The sequence below is a fragment of the Physeter macrocephalus genome, chromosome 10 (genome assembly GCF_002837175.3).
Source record: "Physeter macrocephalus isolate SW-GA chromosome 10, ASM283717v5, whole genome shotgun sequence".
Taxonomy (NCBI): domain Eukaryota; kingdom Metazoa; phylum Chordata; class Mammalia; order Artiodactyla; family Physeteridae; genus Physeter; species Physeter macrocephalus.
This window is the reverse complement of record NC_041223.1, coordinates 17345599-17354971: the sequence shown is the minus strand read 5'-3', so window position 1 is coordinate 17354971 and position 9373 is coordinate 17345599. Positions and strand designations below refer to the sequence as shown.

Sequence of the window (9373 nt, the reverse complement as noted above, 5' to 3'; positions counted from 1 at the left end):
CACGCAGGCTCAGCGGCCATGGCGCACGGGCCCAGCCGCTCCGCGGCATGTGTGATCTTCCCGGACCGGGGCACGAACCCGTGTCCCCTGCATCGGCAGGCGGACTCTCAACCACTGCGCCACCAGGGAAGCCCTTCTTTTTGTTTTAAACAAAATAAAATTTAAAGAAACAAGAAACCACCCTAATTTCTCACCTAGCAATAGCCATATTGGTGTTTTAGCAAGTCTCCGTTCTGTGTTTTTCTGGGCATTTTTACATCAGCAATGTAATTCTTGCTTTTTTACTTAACATTTTATTATAGATCTTCCATGTTGCTAAGACCTCTTTGTAATCACCATTTTTCATGATTTTACCAAGATAACCAAGGAAGACACAACTCTTCTCTGGTGCATTGAAATTCATTTGGCTGTTTTCTAAGGACTTTTATGTGTATGATTAGTGGAGCATTTGAAGTTCCATGTGATAAACAGTAAATACAGAGTTTAGGTCTATATAATCTAGTGTGCTGGTTGTACATGTTGTACATGTTGTACATTTACTAGAAAGTATCTTACCAAAACTTCTGCATTTATTAATTTAAATTTGCTACATAGGTCTTGGGTTCATTTTGGTTCAGTGCTTCTCGAATTGTTCTGTTTCATTGTGGTGACCTTAAGACCATTTTAGGAATGAGAGGCAGAAGAAAAGGCTCAACACTCCGTGTTTCCTTATCTGGACCAGCTCCTTTTTAAGCATCTTTTATGTATTAGGGGACTACGTGGATCTTTTCTGAGTAACAGTACCTCTGCCTTTAAAAAAATGTTGAAAACTACTGATTCAATTGATTCCTTATTTATTTTGTGATTTTCCATAAATCTACTTCGAGTAGAGATGAAAAAATTAGTAACTCGGAACAGATAATTCTTTTATTAATAATTCCTTTTATGTTTGAAAAAACCTATTGGATAAGGGACCCACCAAATAGTTTAGGCACCGCTGCTGTGTATTCCATAAGTAGACATCATTCACTTCCACTCTAAGTAAGATGCTGGTGCTCTTATTCAGTTTCATTTCTTTCCTTAACTCAGTCCACATAAAGATTTCTTATATAATAACTGTCAAATAACTATCGATCCTTTTTCCTTCTTGTTCACTGATTTAGTGTTCAACATGGGTGGGAGTTAGTATAATGGAATGGACTGAGGCTGAGAAGCATCCGTTGGGGGCAGAACGCCATCACCCCAGGAGCCTGACACCCTGGCCCAGGCAGGCACATGGGCGTCATTGTTGCCAAGGGCTTCTTTCCTGTAACTTTGTCCCCTGGCATGTGTGAAGCGGGGTGGGGAGGGGCATTATTTCCTTCCTTTTAAGAAAGTATTCTCATGTGGCAAAAGACTGATAAAATTAATTAGGCTCTCCTGTTGGGGCACAGTTAGTTTCTTTTTTGGGGGCAAGATTGCAGCCAAACAACAACTTCATTATTGCACTGAGTTCTTGAATGTTGCAATTTTGACCTTGAATAATAGGATACTCTGTGGCTTCCTTGGACATTTCACCATGCAAGGAAATGATGGCTGTGAATTGACAGATGATCCTTGATACGACACTCAACTGCTCTTCCCCAGATTCTAGCCGGTTAAGAGTTGGGGTTACCATAGTCATTCCACAGTGTTTGGGAACCTTGGAAAGCAGCTTCTTGGTAGGAAAGGAAGACTGCCTGGAGGTGGAATAAATAACTTCTTCCCATTTAGACAGATGGGCCTAATTTGGTGTGCTCTGTTCCAGAGCTTTTGCAAAAGACAGTGTAGGGAGAAAACACCGTGTGAGCTAAATTACTTCTCATCAGAGGTGCAGGAATGTGGTGGTGGATACAACTGATGGGAGCTAGCTGGAAACTCTCTTCATCCTTTAAAGTGTAGTTAGTGAGACAAGTAAGATCCCAAGTCAGCATATTCAGTTCCCTTTCTTTGAGATTCCAGGCAAGTATTGAAGACCAAGTTAGATGCCATGTGGTTCACGTCCTACACACGGCTCAGGAGTCCAGAAGTTAGAGGTTGTTTAAGGTCATCGTTCGGGCCATGCTTGCAACACTGGCGACTAGGGAAAGTTCCCTCTCACGGTGGTTAGGTCATCACAGATTGAGTCCTGATGGGAACTTATTTTCTTGAAAAGCTGCAACTTTCAGTCCGTAATGCTACTTTTTTTTTTTCATAACACCACTTTTTATTGCATCAGAATTTACCCATATTTCTAGATTGTGAATTATGCCTTCGGACAAGTAGGCAAAATTCTTGCATGCTAGGCTTTTGGGGCAGCTTGGGGTCTGAGGACCTGCAGCTTAATACTTGTTTTATGTGCTAGTGAGCAGCCCTGTCAAAAGCAGAAGTGAGGGACTTCCCTGGTGGTCCAGTGGTTAGGACTCTGTGCTTCCCCTGCAGAGGGCACAGGTTTGATCTCTGGCCGGGGAACTAAGATCCTGCATGTGGTGCGCTCAGCCAAAAAGGGGAAAAAAAAAAAAAAAATGCAGAAAGGAAAAAAAAAAAAGCAGAAATGAGATGACTTGGAGAAGAAATAATCCACCGAAAGCACTAAGAGGAAATAGTAACATGTTAGGAGCATAAAACAATTTATAGGGAAAACAATAGCATTAAGTTTGTTGTATCTGCTGTAGAAAAAGTCTTTAGAGACAGCTTTGAGGGCAGAGAGTTTGGGGTGATGGTTTAAATTGGTTTTATGGGTTTGTTTCATTTCACATCCTGTGGGTGAATTTGGGAGATTGAGGAAATGTTCTATAGACAGAATAGATATTTAGATATTTATGTTTGGCTTTAAAAAGTCCAAAAATGCAGTGTCCTCAAGAGCTAATTACATGTCAGCTGGAGAACAAACAAGCCAAAAAGTCACCCTGCCCACGCAGATGCTTGACTTAACCCTGAAAAATAAAAGATTTTGATAATTACGTTAGTAATTAACTTTTGGGACTGGATATCAAAGTACTTCTCCAGGACCTAATCACCTGGCCCCTGGCTGGAATAAAGCCCTTACTTGATGAAGTGTTTTGGGGGCCAGTTAGTTGAGACGAAGGTAACAGAGAGAGTACAGATGGGTAAAAATTCAATAGCATAAGCACGGATTATGATTGAGATTTATAACTGCCATGAGAGTTTCTGTTTAGCACCAAGTGGGCCCTAAAGGAACCGTGTGTTTGGACCACAGCCCTTGCCTCTGCTGGGGATTAGGACGTTAGCTGTTGGGAACAGCAGGGAAGTTACCCGTATTTCCATACATTTGGGCCCATCCCTGAGCATTGTGTGTTTTTGGCTGTGAGAAGCTGCATTTGGAAATGACAGCAGCTTTCCAAGTCCATGATGGGCCCATGTCTAGTGATGCTAAGTCTGACATCTGTCAAAGTGACACCATGGCCAGGAGAGGGACACATGCAAGGCAGCCTCTTATTACCGGCCCTGTCAGCTTCCTCGACATCTTTGCGGCTGAGTCTGCTTGGATGTTGGCAGAAACAAGTTTGTACAGTGGTTGGTGTATCATAGCCTTGACAGAGAAGTCACCACTTAGAGGATCTCTGTGCCACTCACAGGTGACTTACAGTTTGTGCCAAACTGTTAACACATCTGTGTGGGCCTCAAGAGCCAGGAGCCCAGGCAAGACTCACCCAGGTCTTTGAGGACTGGGACTATTACATATTATCACAGAGAAATGTGATATCAGAACCATTGCCGATGGTGTAGGAATGATTCTGGGGCAAAATTATTGTTCCTAGCAATTTTTGTAATTTAATCTTTTGAGGTATAATTCTGGACAGAGACAGAGGCAGTAAGAGTGGTGTCTGGCGTGACTAGAGGTGATTCTTGGGGCTTCTTCAGACCCTACCACTCCCACCCCACGCCCAGGCTGGAGTCCTGGCCTCGGCGATTGTCACAGTGGCAAAAGGGTGTGAGAAACATGATGGAAGGAGACTAGGGGAGTCAGGAAGACTTGGGTTCAAATTCTGGCTGTTGTACTTAACTGGCAAGTTGTGTAACCTTTCTAAGCTTCAGTTCCCCCATCTATAAAATGGGGTAAAAATATCTCATAAAGTTGTTATAAGGATTAAATGAGAAAACTGCTATAAAGTATACCTGGTCCCTCATTGTAAGTGACCTATAACTGTTCATTTCTCTTCCTTCCTTTCTATTCCTGGTTCAAAAATTCCTGTCATGATGCAGGAGTATCTGTTATTTGTACTTCATTAATATTTATTCACCTGAGTGCAGAGGTTTCTTTTAGCTTTTATTTTGGGAAATTTCAAACATATATAAACAGCATACTATAACAAACTTCCTGTGCCTCTTACCCAGATTCAACAGTTACCAGCATCCTGCCATTCTCACTTCATCTTTACTCTTCACACCTGCTTTTTATTTATTTATTTATTTATTTATTTTTATTTCTGGCTTTCTTGGGTATTCGTTGCTGTGCGCGGGCTTCTCATCGTGGTGGCTTCTCTTGTTGCGGAGCACGGGCTCTAGAGCGCAGGCTCAGTAGTTGTGCCTCTTGGGTTCTAGAGCGCAGGCTCAGTAGTTGTGGCACATGGGCTTAGCTGCTCCGCGGCACGTGGGATCTTCATGGACCAGGGCTCGAACCCGTGTCCCCTGCACTGGCAGGCGGACCCTTAACCACTGCGCCACCAGGGAAGCCCCTTCACGCCTGCTTAATTATTATTTTTTAAAAGTTCTTTGTGAGGTAAAATTTACATATTGAAATGCTTGCATCTTAGCTATCCAGTTTTGTCAAGTGGATATAGGCATGTTATCCACACCCCAGCATGATGTAGGACAGACACCCCACAAAGTTCCCTCATATCCCTTCCCAGTAAATCCTAGTTTGAGGACAGGGATTTTTGTCAGCCTCTTTTGGTCCTTTCTGTATTCTAGCATGGAGAACAGTGCATGGCACATAATAGGTGCTCAGTAAGTATTTGTTGAATTCATTTGTGTATGTAATTATTTAAAATTATTAAATGAGCGTCAAGCATCTGAGATGTTGTCATTCCAGAAATACAGATAGAGATATGTTCCCCATCCACAGAGATGTCACAGTTTAGTGGGGGCTTTAGACAAGTAAGCAGACTTTTTTTTTTTTTTTTTGGCCACACTGCGCAGCGTGTGAAATCTTAGTTCCCTGATCAGGGATCAAACCCCAGCCCACAGCAGTGAAAGTGCCAACTCCTAACCACTGGACTGGCAGGGAATTCCCTAATCAGACTACTAAAATGCCCTGCAGGAGTACACAAGAGAGCCCCTGACCCAGTTTAGGAAAATCAAAGAAGGCTTCCTGGAGGAGGTGATATCCAAGCCCAACTGTAAGGAAACACAGAAGATTAATCTGGTTGGGGAGCGAGGTGTAGACAGTGCAGAGTAATTTAAGGCAGAGGTCACAGTTAGTGAAAAGGTCAAAAATGAGAGAAAATGTGGCTTTTATGGGCCACTGAGAGAAGTTTACTAGGGCTGGAACCTAAGGCATAAACAGGTGTGCAGAGAAAAGATACATGCTGTCCTTTCACAGGTCCTTGGATCATTAATGATGTAAAAAGATAGAACGGGGCTCCCCCCGTGGTGCAGTGGTTGAGAGTCCGCCTGCCGATTCAGGGGACACGGGTTCGTGCCCCGGTCCAGGAAGATCCCACATGCCACGGAGCGGCTGGGCCCGTGAGCCATGGCCCCTGAGCCTGCGCGTCCGGAGCCTGTGCTCCACAACAGTGAGAGGCCAGCGAACCGCAAAAAAAAAAAAAAAAAAAAAAGAACTGTTGCTCTGATTCATCACCATTCACAAGACAAAACAAAAATAATTGCCATTTCGCAATCGCAATAGTTGACTGGCTGGGCCAAGGTGACCTTGTGGCTTTCCCCAGTCATGCAGACTAGTCCAGTCTCCATGGGGGGGTTTGTTTTGTTTTATTGACTGCTCTTCTTTTGTTATTTGCTAGAGACTGCAAAGCCTGTGGAAAACAGGTTTCCTGTACCTTTGAGCTTCCTGAATATTCAAGAAAAGATATTCAAGAAAAGATAAAGGTTGCCTCCACCTCAGTGCTTAGGGAACACTGGCTGCCCCAGGAGGCTACCTGAATTCTTATTCTCACCCCCAGGATAAATATGTGAGCTGTGTTGCAAATTGTCCTGACTTTAAATATTCAGCTGCTAAGTGCTAAGGCCCATCTGTTGCACCAGGGCATTTGCTTTTGTTTTGTTTCATTTTGTCTTGATGGACATTATTTGCTAGCTTTGGGCTACTGTTGATTTGCAGATTGCAGTCAGAAACGGTGGGCCTTAGACAGTGAGTCTGAACCACATTCTGCTGTGGGATTTACACACTTGATGTCAAAATACACTGAGGCTTTATGTCTTAAGCCAGATGGTAATACAGTTCTCTGCTTGGGCCCCTCTCAGACAAAGTCCCATTTGTAGTCAAATGCCCAGTCCCAACTTAGCATTGTTTTGTTCATTGCACCACGTTAACATGGACATAAATATAAATAGGTCTCTGGGCTTCCAGATCTGATCTTGGCATCCCGTACCTCTCATAATTAAGAAGATTTTTATTATTCTTGGGATCAATTTAGGTATGCTTCCATCCTCTTAAACTTAGAGACCGTTGTAGACTGCTCATACCATTATGGAAACGGACAGATTAGATGTGCTATGTGTGATAGAATAGTTGAGCCGTCTTCATCAGACTTTTCAAATAGGAATCAACAACATCAGCTTCTTTTTCTGGTTTTGCTCCTAAGCATTCAGAAATGACTGATTTTTGTTTGTTTGCATTTATAAACACAATGTGCCCAAGGGATTAAACACCAAACTAGCATTCTGCTGAAAATATAAATGCTTGCCAGAAAGGGAAAAAAGTCTGAGCTTTGTAGTTGTTTTCATTTACATACAACAGAGAGCATTCCTAGATGTTGATCAAATTGACAATAATTGGGGAGAAAAGCCAAGAAATTTAAGAGGCCACTTTTTGCTGGCAGAATCTGGGCTTGGAGGGGAAAGGAGTGTCTCTGTTTTTGGAATCGGGACCTTTCAAAGTTAAGTGAGGCCAAGGGCAGGTGCATTTTGGAGCCCTGGAATATTAAAACCAGGTTACCAAAAGTATAGTGTGATCTCAATGTTTACATTTAACAATTAAACACTTTTAACGTGGAAGATTACAGTGTAATTTATTTATGCTAATCACAAGCTAATTATAGGCTATTTAAACATGCTAATTTGTGGCTCACTAGAGGCAGTATGGTCTTGACTTGAGACAAAATGTAAAGGAGTGTGATGAATGTTTCCTTATTTTCAGGCCCTAAGAATGGGTTTCTGTAGCTGTATCTACAGTGTTATTTGTTATTGTCAAAGGTCTAAGTTTGAGATACTCGGCAAAGACTGAGTGGCCCAGGCCAAGTGGTTGATCCACCTGTCCTCTAAGGCTCAGCTTGGTTGAAATGGCAAGGGTTGGGTCTGGAGTGGGATTACGCAGATGCATGCAGGGCCCGGACAGGAGGTCACCTGGAGCAGAGTTATGAGCCTTCTCTGGTGTCAGAACACACACCTGACATTGGCCTTCTGACCTTATAGGTCCACATTTTATCAGACAAGATGGGGTGTGATCAGGGTGGTATGGCTGTAGACTAGGTCCATATTTTATTTTATTTGCTTTTAGCCACTGCGGAATCTTAGTTCCCCAACCTGGGATTGAACCTGGGCCCCAGAAGTGAAAGTGCCAAGCCCTAACCACCGGACCGCCAGGGAATTCCCTAGACTAGGTCCATATTTCAGAGGGATCTCTCACCAGAGGTCCTGTGAACCAACTGAAATGACTAAGGACAGAAAGAATTGGGCTCTGCAACACCAAGTATATTGACTGGACCTTTCTCTGGCCAGCTGTTTTGAGAAGATCATTACACCGGTTTCAGCAGTAGTTTTTGATTTGGAGCTGCCTTTTTTTTTTTTCCGTTTGGAAGTTTCGAGAATTTTATTTCAAATAGAAGAAAGCAGATGGTAAAATGTTGAGCTACTCTGTTCTATGCAGTTGGTTCAGTTGGTTCTTCTGGCTTTTCAACCATTTGGTGTTTGGAAGGACACAGAGTAACTTGGTGACTAGAAAATACATCTTAGTAACTTCAGAGCATGTCTGTTGCCTTTCCTTCAAAGTCTCACTGTATTACTTGAAAAAGGACATCAGATTCTAGTTTTTTGCCCTCCCCCCATCCCCCATGTCAACCTTTGTTTTAGAAGTGGAGGCTTAATTGATCAACTGTAGAAGTGGTCTTAGAGTTTGGGTTCAGGAGTAAACAAATTTCTCTGTCTTTGGTTATTCTGAGGTTTGTGCATAAACCATTTATTTCTAAGGGATAGTTTGAGAGACTTTCTTCAATTATTTAGAATATGAAGATGTTCAAAATTTGTGCTACAGCAATGTCATCCATCTCATGGACCCCAGCAGAAGCTGATGGAACTTAATCAAAAATAAATCAAGGGTATGTCCAAACCAGATTGGAAGCGCATCATGAATATTCGTGAACATCTGGATGTGTTTGTGGGAGTGTATGTTATTTTTTAATGTGTGCGATAACAGAGACATGGCTTCTTAACAAAGATGCCAAGAGGAAGACAGAGTTCCAGCTGTGATTTCAAAGGGTATTTTTGTTTGTGTGTGGATATCCTTTCTCCTTGGGGTGTGGGTTTCACTTCTCCAAGATACTCCTTTCATCTCTTTCATCTTTTGGAATCTGTTTTGATATTTTATCTGAATTCTTCATTGGAGTCAGTTACTTGACTCATGAAGATTAAAACTTTCTTTCTAAAGGAGAATTTTAGCTTAAGTAAAAACTCACCATTTAGTGTTTCTGATGAATCTTTTAAATGCTGGTGATTTTCTGATAATTATCAATGAAGCTATTTTGCATCGTTGATCACCAGTATAGCCTAACATGTGTAAAACTCAGGGTACTTTATCTGCCTCAGTACCTAAAATACTGCCAGTAACTAGAAAGGAAGGGTAAAGTGTGAGGAGGCCATAATAATGATGCTGATAATTATTGTAATAATGACATTTTAAAAGTACATTGGGGGCTTCCCTGGTGGCACAGTGGTTGAGAATCCGCCTGCCAGTGCAGGGGACACGGGTTCGGGCCCTGGTCCGGGAAGATCCCACGTCACGGAGCAACTAAGCCTGTGTGCCACAACTACTGAGGCTGCGTTCTAGAACTCATGAGCCACAACTACTGAGCCCGTGTGCCACAACTACTGAAGCCCATGCGCCTAGAGCCTGTGCTCTGCAACAAGAGGAGCCACTACAATGAGAAGCCCGCGCACCACAACGAAGAGTAGCCCCCGCTCGCTGCAACTAGAGAAA

The 9373-nt window shown here is 42.7% G+C and overlaps 1 protein-coding gene across 4 annotated transcripts in view; it reads left to right on the top strand.

Annotated features, from left to right (window-relative positions):
- SASH1 (SAM and SH3 domain containing 1) overlaps nt 1-9373 on the top strand; it is a 338740-nt gene that overhangs the window by 186484 nt on the left and 142883 nt on the right. The gene's annotated exons all lie outside the window — the stretch shown is intronic.